The following is a 12,953-nucleotide window of genomic DNA, read 5'->3' on the forward strand; positions in this document are numbered from 1 at the left end:
ATTTGGCGAAAGGAACTAAAGAAGTTGGGCCAACCCAAAAACTTCAGGTTGGGTTAAGATTGAACTCAATTTGACTTAACCTGGACTGGCTTGCGGCCCTAATTTCTATAAAATACTTAATTAATAATAATAATTTAATGTTTATAAAATTAATTTAGTTTGCATTAATAAATTTTTACAAGTTATATAACCATTAGATATAACATTAAAAATTTAAAATTTAGTTGACTTACTTTTGATAATATACAAAGATAAAAATAAATAGAATACAGAATATTGATTTAGTAATTAATGTATTTGTGAGATTCATAGGGCTTTTTAATCGTGTATCCATATGTCTTCAAAGCATATGACAATACATATCTATTTTCACTCTTACTGATAATACTGATATTTTGAATGTATTGGGCATCGTCCCACCTTACAATTACATTGGCTCCAATTACTTATGAACTGTTTAATTTAATTCTGTTTTAAACTGAGATTATTAATTGGAACTCGAGTTTAGAGATATAAAATACAAGGCTTTGCATTCTATATATTTGTATTTGTACTCTTTCCAAACAGAACCTTTGGAACTCCAGTTTAGAGATACAAAATATAAGATTCTGCATTCTACATATTTGTATTTGTAATCCTTCCTCATAGAGTACACCTAATACCATCATCACAGTATGTTGCAGTTGTGTACATCTCCCCATGCCCATGAATGACAACTTAAAAGTACATTCATGTTCAAGCTGTGCAGTTCCAAGTGCTGTGAGGAGCAAATCGAGATTCAGCTGGGTTATATTAGTACAAATCTCTTGAAATCCAAAAGTTTAGCTGCGTTTAGTTGCAATGCAAATCATGATAGGGTGCAAAATTGATATTATACCCAATTCAATTTTGCTTTCATCTATTTGTAATTATGATATATAATGATGTAAAATTAGTGCTATTTTTGTGTTTTTAGACTCCGTAGCAACGTTAGTTTTACATCCCACAAATTGATGAAAATTTATACCACCTTCCTCCTACTTTATTCATATAAAATGTGGATCACATCCTTCTACATAGATGACCTTCCTCCTAACTCCATTCTCCTACATTTAAAGTGGAGTACCACACGTCATTTTATTTCTCATACATTTGCACCAGTGCAAATGAAATTTGTAGTGCTCCAGTGAAACGCAGCCTTACTTCTTTTTTAATTAATTTAATTAATAAAATAGGTTAATTGATCAAACTGGGCTGTAAATGGAGCGTTTGACCTATAATAAGATGGAATGGAGATATCAAAATGTAATCCTCAAATTAATTCCAAACTAGTAAATTACCATTTGAGATCCCCACTCTTTCCAAGTGGTAACTCTTCAACCATTTAACCCTGGTTCATTTATTTGATTTGGGACACTAAATTTGGTTTGCTTGTAATCAATTAACCTATTTTATCTTCAAGAATGAGATCAATAACAATGTAATGCCAAGACATGCTGGTTTTTTTTTTTTTAAACGTAACTTAAAAAAAATAAAATTAGATTTGATTTTTAAACATCCACCCCTCTATCTTGTTCTCTCACACACACGCACAGATTTCAAAAGATTGTGCGATCGATGTCGACAAGGATTGATTCAGGCGAGTACATAGAGGGGACAAGAAATTTCTTCTGTTCTAGTGTTCGAAGATAAAACAGTACTGGATTAATAGATCAATGCCTTGTCATCAGCTGTTTCTTCGCAGAATGGAACGGAGGTTCCGTTACACAATTAATGGTCCATTTCAATTTTCTGATACAGTTGTTGGGCTTTTTTGTACTTTCCTCCCCATTTTCTTCTTTTATTTATTTATTTATTTCTTCAAAAATATCTATAGTGCGTGTATGATTGCGAGGCGTTTACGATCCCTTGCTGCAATATACAATAATAAATCACAACTTCTGTAATTTACTGGCGTCTCCATTTGGTGGTGAATTAGGAACCTGTTGATTCATTAATGTTAACACAATAATAATGAGTCCCACGTATCTTTTTTTTAACTCGTATTTATTATACAATTTTATTAATAATGCATCAATCAAGAGTTTAAGATAAATATTATATAAAATTTTATAAATTAAATATATATATATATATATATATATATATATATAAAGTTAATATTATTTTATTATCTATAAAGTGTAAGGCATAAAGCATATGTAACTATTATATTTGAATTATATTATTATTATTATTATTATTATCATTTTTTAACAATAACAAAAAAATCAACTACCAAAATTAATTCTTAAATGTTTGATAAATAATATTTATATTTTTGTAAACAATAAATATGTTATTATAAAATGTAAATTAAAATATCCGTTAATAATTTATAAAAATATATAATCTTAACTTAAAATATATCAAATCTATTAAAATTTTGAAAATTTATATCATATGAAAATTCATAAAATTCAATTACTAAAATAATTATTTCATTATTAATATTTTATTTTATAAAATTTCAAAGTTAAAACTTATTTTTTATGTAAATTGTAGATTAATGGATTTGATGGATCCAATTTATATTATATTTTCAAATACTTTGTAAACAATACTTTTATTTTTGTAAATAATAAATACATTGTTATTTAATGTAACTTAAAATATTAATTAATAATTTATAAAAATTTAAGATATATACCATATGCAAATTTATAAAGTTTAGTATTAAAATAATTATTCTACTATGAATATTTTATTTGTATAAAATTTTAAAATTAAAATTCATTTTTGAATATATATATATATATATATGTATATATAGATTTTATAAATTATTTATTTCATTTATTTATAAAATACTAATTTTGAATATTGTTCTTTTTAATTTATAGTTGAAGTTTTTGAAAATAAATGTATGTTGTTTTTTTCTTTTGATGTAAACATTAAGTTTAATAAAACTTATTTTATTACAATTACTTACACAAAATAATAAATGACTTTATGATTGATGTCCGCCTGGGCATTGATTAGCAGATACACTTATAATTATCCCATATCGATGCAATTTGATATCGATACGATATACCCCATATATATTTTAATCTTTGTTTGCATTGGGATTTAGTTTGACCACATCACATATTTTGTTAGGGGGCGCATTCGTTATGACTCTTCATACTCATAAAGTTTCTATGTTTAGGAGGTTTGCCAATTTAATAATAAAATAGAAAAAAAAGGATGTTCCCGAGCTAGTCGAAGTCAAGATTATATTCCATCAAATTTAGTTTTGTATTTTCTTTAATTAATTCTCCTTGGTTTTAAATGACAAAACAGCTTTTAGGCATTCAGGAGTGCAGTTTATGGTTTCAGGACCACAAATACCATTAGCAATCGAGGACTGGCTTGTTGATGTATTAGCTGATTTAATTTGTTTCAGTGTTGACGTGGAATCGAATTCCACAACACATTGGGGGGAAAAAGAAGAATCCAACTATAATTAATTAACAAGGTTTGAAAGGAAATGGTGGTTCAAAAAATTCAAGCGAAAGAGAACATTATCGATGATGGATAGAGCAAGCAGATGGTCACATCATCATCATCATCATTATGTGCAAGTTGGGCAATCACTGCTGATCAACGTTGAATTATAGTGCTCTACTTTCTGCACCCAACTGCTTCAACTTCACGTGTCAACTACACCAACCTTTTGGGTCCATCAGTCATCAACAACATCACACCCATAGCCCATAATATATATATATATATATACTCAACTACCAAGATTTTTTCTTTCTCAAGATCAGAGACCATTCAAATATGCTTTATTTCTTTGTTATTCTTATCTCTATATCTATACATATATACACACACCAAAGGCTTTCATGATTTATTTTACATATCCAATTTGGTTGTTGAATTACAAATTAATATCTATTCTCTCTCCACGATACACTCACACATGTTCAATTAAATCATCCATGCAACTTAAAACAACTGAGTTCAATTTGCATTCTCATTGCTTTGGGGTCGAAATGCGCATGCTTAAAGCTTCACCATGAACTGTCTGTGGAAAGTTGGAATTAAACCAGTGGAAGCTGGGCTCAAGGACATGTACGTTCTCTGTAATTCTACAAGTCCGAGAAGCCCATGTACCCAAACTATAATATATAAGCTGCTGTAATATTTGACTGAAAATATTTAACACATATACACACAGGGATGTCAGATGTCAGATAAATACATCCGCACAAAGTACAAGATAATGGGTTGCAGAATGGTACGTTACGTTTTGACGTACTGAGTGTCTGCTTTCGTATCCACAACTTAATGGATGGGCCCTGATGGACGTCAGGATGATGGGCGTGTACATGAACTCTAAGCATGAATATTGAAGGAGGCATGTGTGAAGGAGATTGAGTCCTCTTGGGAGCTACATATCATGAAGGAAAAAGAATGCCAAGGCATGTACCCAACCCTAGCTTAATTTGGTTTTGCCACATCAACCTCCCACATGCATGATGAAGTGATGAACATGCAGCTGAGCTGACCAATCAATCTATCTATCTATCTATAACCTATAATAATAAAAAGAAGAGAATTATTGAATGGATCCCTAGTGTTTCTTTGGTATCCACATGTTGCTTGTGAGGAAAACAAGAGCCACGGTTGTTCATTTCATGTAGACACCGTTACCATATGAGGGTGGGCTGCTGATGAATGGAATTTGAGAGATCCAAATTAATGGTGCCAACAAGTTTTGAATTGAAGACGTTAATATAGAAATGACAATATATGGAATAAAGGGAAGAGATTTAGAAGGAATGGGCACGTTCATGTTTTGAAGGAATTGGCACATTCAAGTTTAGGGACCATAAACAATCTCTCTCTCTCTCCATCCATTGAAAGAGAATTAAATCAATTAATGGCGGGCTCTTCCTCATGACTTGTTTCAGCTGCACTATGCAAGTTCTACTCAGTTTGGTGCAGCACAAAGTCAGTTGAATGATCAAGTGGCTTTGGAGAAAGTTAGAAAGCTACATTAATTCCATTAACTAGGAAGGATAAGATTTTTGCGGACATGGGGACTGGCCTTCATTATTAATCTTGAGAGTTTTGTTGGAAGTCAACTGACTCAAATATGGTGTTCAAAAAAGCTCTTAATCTATTAACAACTGTATATATGTGTATTCGTATTCCTTCCAAGCTTAACCCTAAATGACATTTGCTCAAGTTCATTTGTTAATTAAAGATCGACCATGGAAACTCCAATTCCCCTGACAGGCCCATTAATTAGAATGTTCCCGGCCCCAAGATATTTTTTGACAACAAAACTATTGGCCCATATTCACATATTTTTATACTTAGTTCTATTTATATATGTGTATTAGCATCTTAAAATAACGTGTGACTGATTTCTTATTTTATCCGATTTTTTAGTATACTTTTTCAGATTTTCATCACAACAAGCCAGCAAAGTATTATTTTATTCTGTTTCATTTGTTTTATTTTAATTTAGAATCAACTATATATGATTGTATCGTCTCCATTCTCAAACTAGCTAGTAGACAGCAGCCACTAATTTGATCATCTAGACAAATTTAACATGAATTTTTTTATAAATTAAGTGCATTTTGTATTATATGAATCAATGTAGATTTTAACATAAATTAATTAATTAATTGATATCAGGACTTAACCGTGCGATCTCTATACATTGTAGTTGAATTCTAAAAGTAATACTACTGGATCGGCCGATGCGCGTGTGCATCTACGTACATGTAGGGGTGGCAATTTTTTTAATTTTTTTTGTTTGAATTAAATAAATTATAATTAATGTATTAATATTTTATTAATTATTGATTAAATTTAGTTTTGTCTTGAATCAACACACTTTATCCAACACAAAACCAAATCAATTTGACCCGAGTTCGAACTAGTTCAATATGGTCTAACCCGATCCAGCATATACCAATTCGAGTTAACCCAAATCTGAATTAGACCCTGGGCGGGATGGTTCGGTACCGCTTGCTCTGCCTGGTTTGGGTCATCCAATCCAACCAATATTCACATAGCCCAATCTGGGTCGACTCGAATCCGAAATAGACCTCGGGCAGGATGGTTCGATACCGCTTACTCTGCTTGGTTTGGGTTGTCTGGTCGAAACAGTATTCACACAGTCTGACCTGATCTGGGTCGACCCAAATCCGAAATAGACACCGGGTTGGATGGTTACTACTTACTTTGCCCGGTTTGGGTCATACAATCCAACCAACATTCAAATAGCCTGGCTCGACCTGGTACAAGTCGATATGGGCCAACCTGAATCCGAAGCGGTTTCAGGCAGGATGGTTCGGAGTCCGCGTACTTTGCCTAGTTCGAAATGTCCGTCCAGCCAATATCCACAAACTCAACTTGAATCCGGACCAACCCAATTTACTTACATTGACCTGCTTCGGGTCAGTCGGTTCGATCCCAAATCCATGCACAAACCTGATATGGTCCGGTCCAAGTTAATCCACTATTGACTAAACCAGTCCTGTTCGATCGGACTGATCCAAATCTAAACAGTTCAACTACCCTTGATGTGATTAACTCGAAGATAATCCAATTAAATAATTCAACTTGGTCTAACCGGTTTGAACCTTAAGTGGTTCGGTCACTAGAAATCCGAATATATAGTCAAATGGCTTCGCCATTTGTGTAAAAATAACATGCATATAATATGATTTAAACTTTCACCAGTTGTGTAAATAGTAACTACAATTACTACCAAACTATGACCAACTTATTTGTTAATGGATTTGAGCAAGTTGGATTGAGTTAAAGCGAATTTAGGTTGAACCCAATCCATTTAATTTTATATAAATAGATGATTAACGGATTAGTGGGTTAGATGGATTGGATTGATGTTAAACCCAACCCGCCCAATTGCCACCGTTACGATACATGCCATATATTGTTTTGTACAGGAACGTCGCTTAAAAAGAATGGTGTGGTTGTAACTTGTAAGTTTGTAACAAGTAACGGCATGGTGGAATGGCTGACCTAAATGGGGACACGTAGTCAACCCCCGAAGTTGTGAATATCCAACCAAAATCCAGAAAACTGGTGGGGCCTGAAGCCAAATGATGGGCCGGGTTCAGGAATAGCTGTCCCACCGCGCCCGCGCGCAGTCCAAATGATGGCCTGAAGTCATGTGGGAATCACGTGTTCAATGTCCAAACCCATGAGATGGTGCCTGGTGGGTAGACTAAACTCTGATATTCTTTGGTGGGACATGGACAGAGCGCTCCCCATTCCGCATTTTGTCGTGTTTTTGTTGTAGTTGTAATTAGTTGTGGACTTGTAGTGGCGGTCTTCGTTCAGTTGTCCACTGGATTTGGCTGCCTCTGCCTGTAGACCCTGCTTTTCTTTTTTCTTTACCTGAATGAATTGAAACCTTGTTTTGCCATTGCCAACAAAAACAAAAAGGAAAAGAAGCAGAACACCACAAGAGAACCACCACCTCTCTCTTTCTTCTCTCTTTCTCTTGATTTGTCAGTTTTTCATTCTTTTGGGTGAGGAATAATTTGTTTTTGGGTCGTCCAGTTGGACGACTTCAATGTAGGATAAGACAATAATTTGGATTCAATGAATGATGAGGCACCGAATCCTTTTTGACCCTTGAGAGTTTTGGGTTTTGTTTTTCTCGATCGGTTTCATTTTAAATTTGAGAAAGAATTAATGTGATTGGATGCATGGTTTGAGAGTTGGGAGGGGAAGATATGTTATGGGTTTGGGGGGTGTTTGACTTGAGACAAGAGAAGTTATATAAATAGTGGGCGGGACCCATATGAATGGTGGTCCTGCCCTTTTGCCTAGGCTAGGATGAGACATATGTGGTAACTTTTCTTTTGGAGACCGACCAACCATTTGGAGTCCTTGGACTTTGGATTTCAGAGCCACCACCACACGTTCACTTTCGAGTTTCGAGACTTATTAATGTGGGAAGGAATCATAAATATATACTACTCGTCGAGCAGAGAGAGCAGCAGGCAGCAGCAGATAAGAAGACAATAAAGTATAGTGAATTCATTTCATGTATACCCAACCCACCCTGCTTGTGTCCCTCATCCTCGTGCGATACTGCATAAAGCCGTCTGCCACATAAAACCGACAAACTCACCTTTTGTTTGCTTTTCCCCCTCCGGTGTCAATCTCCTTTTATCCAAAGTTAAACAATTCACCCTTGTCATTCATCTTCCTCGTAAAACACCTCCTTTTTCCCTTGTTAATTTGTTCCTTCTCTCACTAGTTAGCATCACCCTTTTAACTCCCCTTTCTTTTGTGGGGTTAAACAACCAAAAAGAAGGAGCCAATAACTTAACCTCTTTGATGATGTTTCATGGCTTATCACGAGTGCAACTTTCTTTTCCTCAGATTTACTGCAAGTCTGCAACTAAGCAATCAATGTGTGACAGGTGTCCAAGACTTGTGTACAATCCAGTCATTCCAACATAACACCTGTGTCTTACTGATTGCTTAGCCAACCAAGTTTAAGGAGGACATACTGAGAATGGGACCCATTAAACAAACTACACGACAAAATTCAAAATTGGATTATGTGTGGTGTGGTCTGTAGGGCAAAGCAAAACAGAGTAAGCTGCATAAACTTATCATTGGCTTTGTCAACCAAAGCCAAATAAAGTAAGTTACAATGGATGTGCATTCTTAGTTTTATGTAAATATTATTGCATTTGGATATGGAGGCTGTATTTGGTTTGATAAATAAATGTATAAAAACAGAAAGTTGGGAGAAAAATCCTTGAGGAATTTTATATATATACATATATATAAGGAGGACATACTGAGAATGGGACCCATTAAACAAACTACACGACAAAATTCAAAATTGGATTATGTGTGGTGTGGTCTGTAGGGCAAAGCAAAACAGAGTAAGCTGCATATATATATATATATATATATATATATATATATATATATATATATATTTATACTTCTGCCAAATAACCAAACACAGCCTCAAGGCCTTTAACTGTATTCTATGCTAATAATATGACATTGAGTGTTTATTATTGCCCCATTGCTAGTTTGCTTCTTTATTGAAGTTTACCAAAACTACCTAAAAATCCTCCACATACCACATGGCAACATATAATATATAGTTTGGAGCTGAAAAAGGAATAATCTCCATGAATATCCCTGTAGCCACCATTTCTTCATGGAAAAATTGTCGGTCAAAAAGGTATTTGCCACGTCATACAAAAAACTGAATATATATGGATGACAATTATTGAGATTGGAGTATCCAGTGAAGGATAGTGTGCGCTGTGGAGTTGATATGGGGCTGGGAAATTGAACATATGGCCAATCGAGTGGGTCCCTATCTGATGACTGGTTTCAATCCGCTATAGGATCCATTCATGTGACAGAATAATAGATAATTAACTTAGCATCTCAAAGTTTTACTAGATCTAGTAGTTTTTTGTTTGTAAACACACAACTCTAAGACTAAGAGGGTGAAATGTATATGTTAGACAAGAACAGTGGAACACATATTCATGCATGCTAGGGCGTAGGGACTGCTGATGATGGGCTGGTTCAATGGATGCATGCAACAAGCTAGGACAAAAAGTAAGAGCCCCAAGTGATCGGTCCATGATTATAGTTAGGTAGACGACCCATTTAGTGATCGGCCCATGATTAACATCCCTTCTGTTGCTCTTATAGTCCCTACAGAAAAAAAGAAGAAATGATGAGAATACAAGTAGAGTGTATAAAATGAGAAAGCTAACATCCCACTCCCAGTAGGGTAGGATGCCACAACACAGAAGAATTGCATAGATGGATGTTTTTCCTTGCTAGAAGCCAAAAGTTGATAATTCCTTGGATTGAAGAGCATTTTCCATTTTATGTCATTTTGTGTCGTGCAGATTTATCTTTTATTATTCTTAATAAGTTCACCTCCGCTCCCTCCCATGTCTCTGAATTCTGATTGAGACTTTGCTATACCTGTTTCTTCTGGAAACCATGCATTTAATAAATGCAACTTGTTCCAATCACTGGAGATGTGATGGGACCATAAGTTCAGTTCAAATGGCGCTGCTTCTGCTGCTGCTGCGGCACGATGGGTTTTGATGTTTTCATTTGGGGAAACATATCAAACTAAGACAATCTTTGCAAGCGCAGTTGCAGCAGATATTGCCTCTTCACTCTTTGATATTTCATGTCTACCATTTCAACCTGTTTCGCAATTCTACAACACGTTTGGCAGTATTTCGCAAGGCTCAAACAAGTTTGGCAGCATAATAACTGCTAATTTATTCTTATAATTTAGTGGGAACGGAATTTGAAACCATTATTGTGCAAGTTTCCTGACACTCTAGGGTTCAAGGTTTTTACATGTAACTGAATTCCGAAATGAATGGAATTTAAAAGTTGAAATTACCACTGAGTTGAATTTCTTTAATTGATATCGGTTATAGTGAACAAAGTTGGGAAATGGGCTGAATGCGTAAAGTTGGAGTTACTTTGATTGCTGGATGTTGATCAATACACAAGCCCGCCATTGTCAATATAAGTTAAAGGTCAACCAGTCAAGCTCAAGCGGGGTACGTTGAACCTCACGGATTGCAGTGGAATTCAAAATCCTTTTACAAGGCGGTAGCAGTAATTTGGAAATCCTAGAGGCAGAGAACTCTGTTTTAAACTGAGCTCTTAAGAGCCTCAGGCGGAGGGGACTGGAATATGATAGAGGGCGTGAGATAGAACCTCCAAACTCCAAATTAGTGTGGGGTTGGAGATGGAAATTTATTTCCTAATTCAATTGCCGTTGCAACTCTTTGAAATGCTGTTGGGTCCCTAGTCACCTTGTCCCTTGGTCATGGTAATTCAACAGTTGCAGACTGGAAAGCCCTCAAAAATCAAAATACTGGATAAGAATCAGACTTAGATTTTAGAGTAATGCAGATATACAACCAAGATACAAATTTTCTATTTACCGAAAGAAAAAACTTTTTTTTTTTTTTGTCAAGGACCAAGTTCCTAAGTCCTTCGTGCTTCGACTGAGGACTAACCAGTGACCAACTTCTTCTAAATTCTAACTAAGAAGAAGAAGAATTCAATAATTCACAACCCAAAAATAATTGGGCAAAAGATATGAATAAAAATTAAGAAAGAAAGAAAGAAGAAAATCTAAACCATCAATTTGATGGATATCAACGGCTCCTCTTCGATGCCACCACTTTGGAGTTCAGCTTCCCCACATACTGCGCAGGTCAGTAGCTGTGCTCTTCTTGCTTGAGCATCCCAATCGGTGGTCCACACTACATACAACATGAGCCCAGCACAGCAGACCTGAGCCGATAGCAACCCCAGCCAGAGCCCACAAAACCCCACCCCCAGCCAAAACCCAAGCCCAATTGCAACCGGCATCCCCACCGCATAAAATGCACCCAGGTTAACGTTAGCAGCCGTGCCAGGCCGCGCACTCCCCCTCAACACTCCACACCCTACCGTCTGCGGGCAGTTGCCAATCTCGCACATCCCTAGGATGGGCAATGCCGCCGACGTCAACCGTAGGATCTCAGCGTCCGACGTGAACATACGTCCCCACCTATCCCTCATCCCCGATGTGAATGCCGTCGCTGATAATCCCATCATAACCGCTAGAAACACCGCCACGACCGCCGCCACCCTGGCCTTGTCCGGACGATTTGCGCCCAATTCGTTTCCGACACGTGTTGATACAGCGAACCCGAGGGAAGACGGGAAGACGTAAATCAGAGCCGTCGTTTGCATCAACACACCCATCGACGCCACCGTCGCTTTCGGGTTTGCCAGCAGGCCGCACAACACGATGATGATCTCGTACCACCACCACTCCAAACACACGGAGATGCAGCTCGGCGCCGCCAGCCGGATAAGAGGTTCCCAGCCGGTCAAGCACGCCCTGTTAGGCGTCGTCCACGTTGGCACGTGTAACCCTTTGGCCCACACGTACCCGATGAGGAATAACAACGCGAATAAGTTCGAGGCAGCAGAAGCGGCTGCGACGCCGGCGACGCCGAGTCGGAGGTGAAGCATCACGAAGCAGTTCAAGGGTACGAGGAGGATCGTCCCGACGCATGACGCTAACGTGAGCGGGTGGGTGATGCCCTGCGCGCGGAGGTAAATGCGGATTGGATGGAGGAAGGAGTTAGTGAGGAGGTCTGGAAGAGAGAATACAAGGTATGTATGGGCGATGTGTGTAATGTCAGGGTCTTGGTGTAGAAATAGAAGAATTTTGGACATGTTGAGCCATAGAAGGGAGATGGGTATGGATGAGAAGAGAAGGAAAATAACGGAGCGATGTAGGGTGAGGGAGAGAAGCTTGGGACGCTGAGCTCCAAATGCTTGGGCACATAGAGGTTCCATGCCGAGAGCGAGACCGGAGAGAACAGAGTAGCCGGTGATATTGGCGAAGGCGATGGCGAGAGAGCCTGCAGCAAGTTCAATGTCACCGAGATGGCCTAGGAAGAGCATAGAGAGGATAGAGCGTGAGTAGAGAAGGAGTGCTGTGAGAGCGGTTGGGAATGAGAGGTTGAAGAGGGACTTGGCTTCTGTAATGATATCTGAGATTGTTGGGTATGTAAATTGGGTTTGCTTCTTTTGGGGTGGCTCTGGGTTTTCCAGGCCCTTTGTATTGTTGGGAGGTAGTGATAGAAGAGCTAAACAGAGTTTTTTGTTCGGTGGATGTGCTGGATTTTCGATCACAGCAGTAGCGGTTGTGGTTGTGGCGCCGGTGGTGTTTGGATTACACATGGTGATTCAGACAACCTTTTGTTTCCAAATGTTCCTTTGCTTCGGCTATGGTTGGAGATGCTCTCATGAATAGCACTCCAGCAGGACCTCCTCTGTCTCTGTCTCTCTCTCTCTCTCTCTCTGTTACCACCCTCGAAGAGATAGAGAATGGTCTCTTGAGCTCTAGTCGATAAGGAAGAAGA

The 12,953-nt window shown here is 37.4% G+C and overlaps 1 pseudogene across 1 annotated transcript; it reads right to left on the reverse strand.

Annotated features, from left to right (window-relative positions):
• Positions 1 to 10,867: 10,867 nt before the first annotated feature.
• LOC148847060 (protein DETOXIFICATION 51 pseudogene) lies at positions 10,868 to 12,953 on the reverse strand (annotated as a pseudogene). Its single transcript, XR_016101168.1, has one exon. The product of XR_016101168.1 is annotated as a protein DETOXIFICATION 51 pseudogene (transcript).

The sequence above is a fragment of the Nelumbo lutea genome, chromosome 6 (genome assembly GCF_056320005.1).
Source record: "Nelumbo lutea isolate HS-2025 chromosome 6, American lotus-T2T, whole genome shotgun sequence".
In the NCBI taxonomy this organism is placed as follows: domain Eukaryota; kingdom Viridiplantae; phylum Streptophyta; class Magnoliopsida; order Proteales; family Nelumbonaceae; genus Nelumbo; species Nelumbo lutea.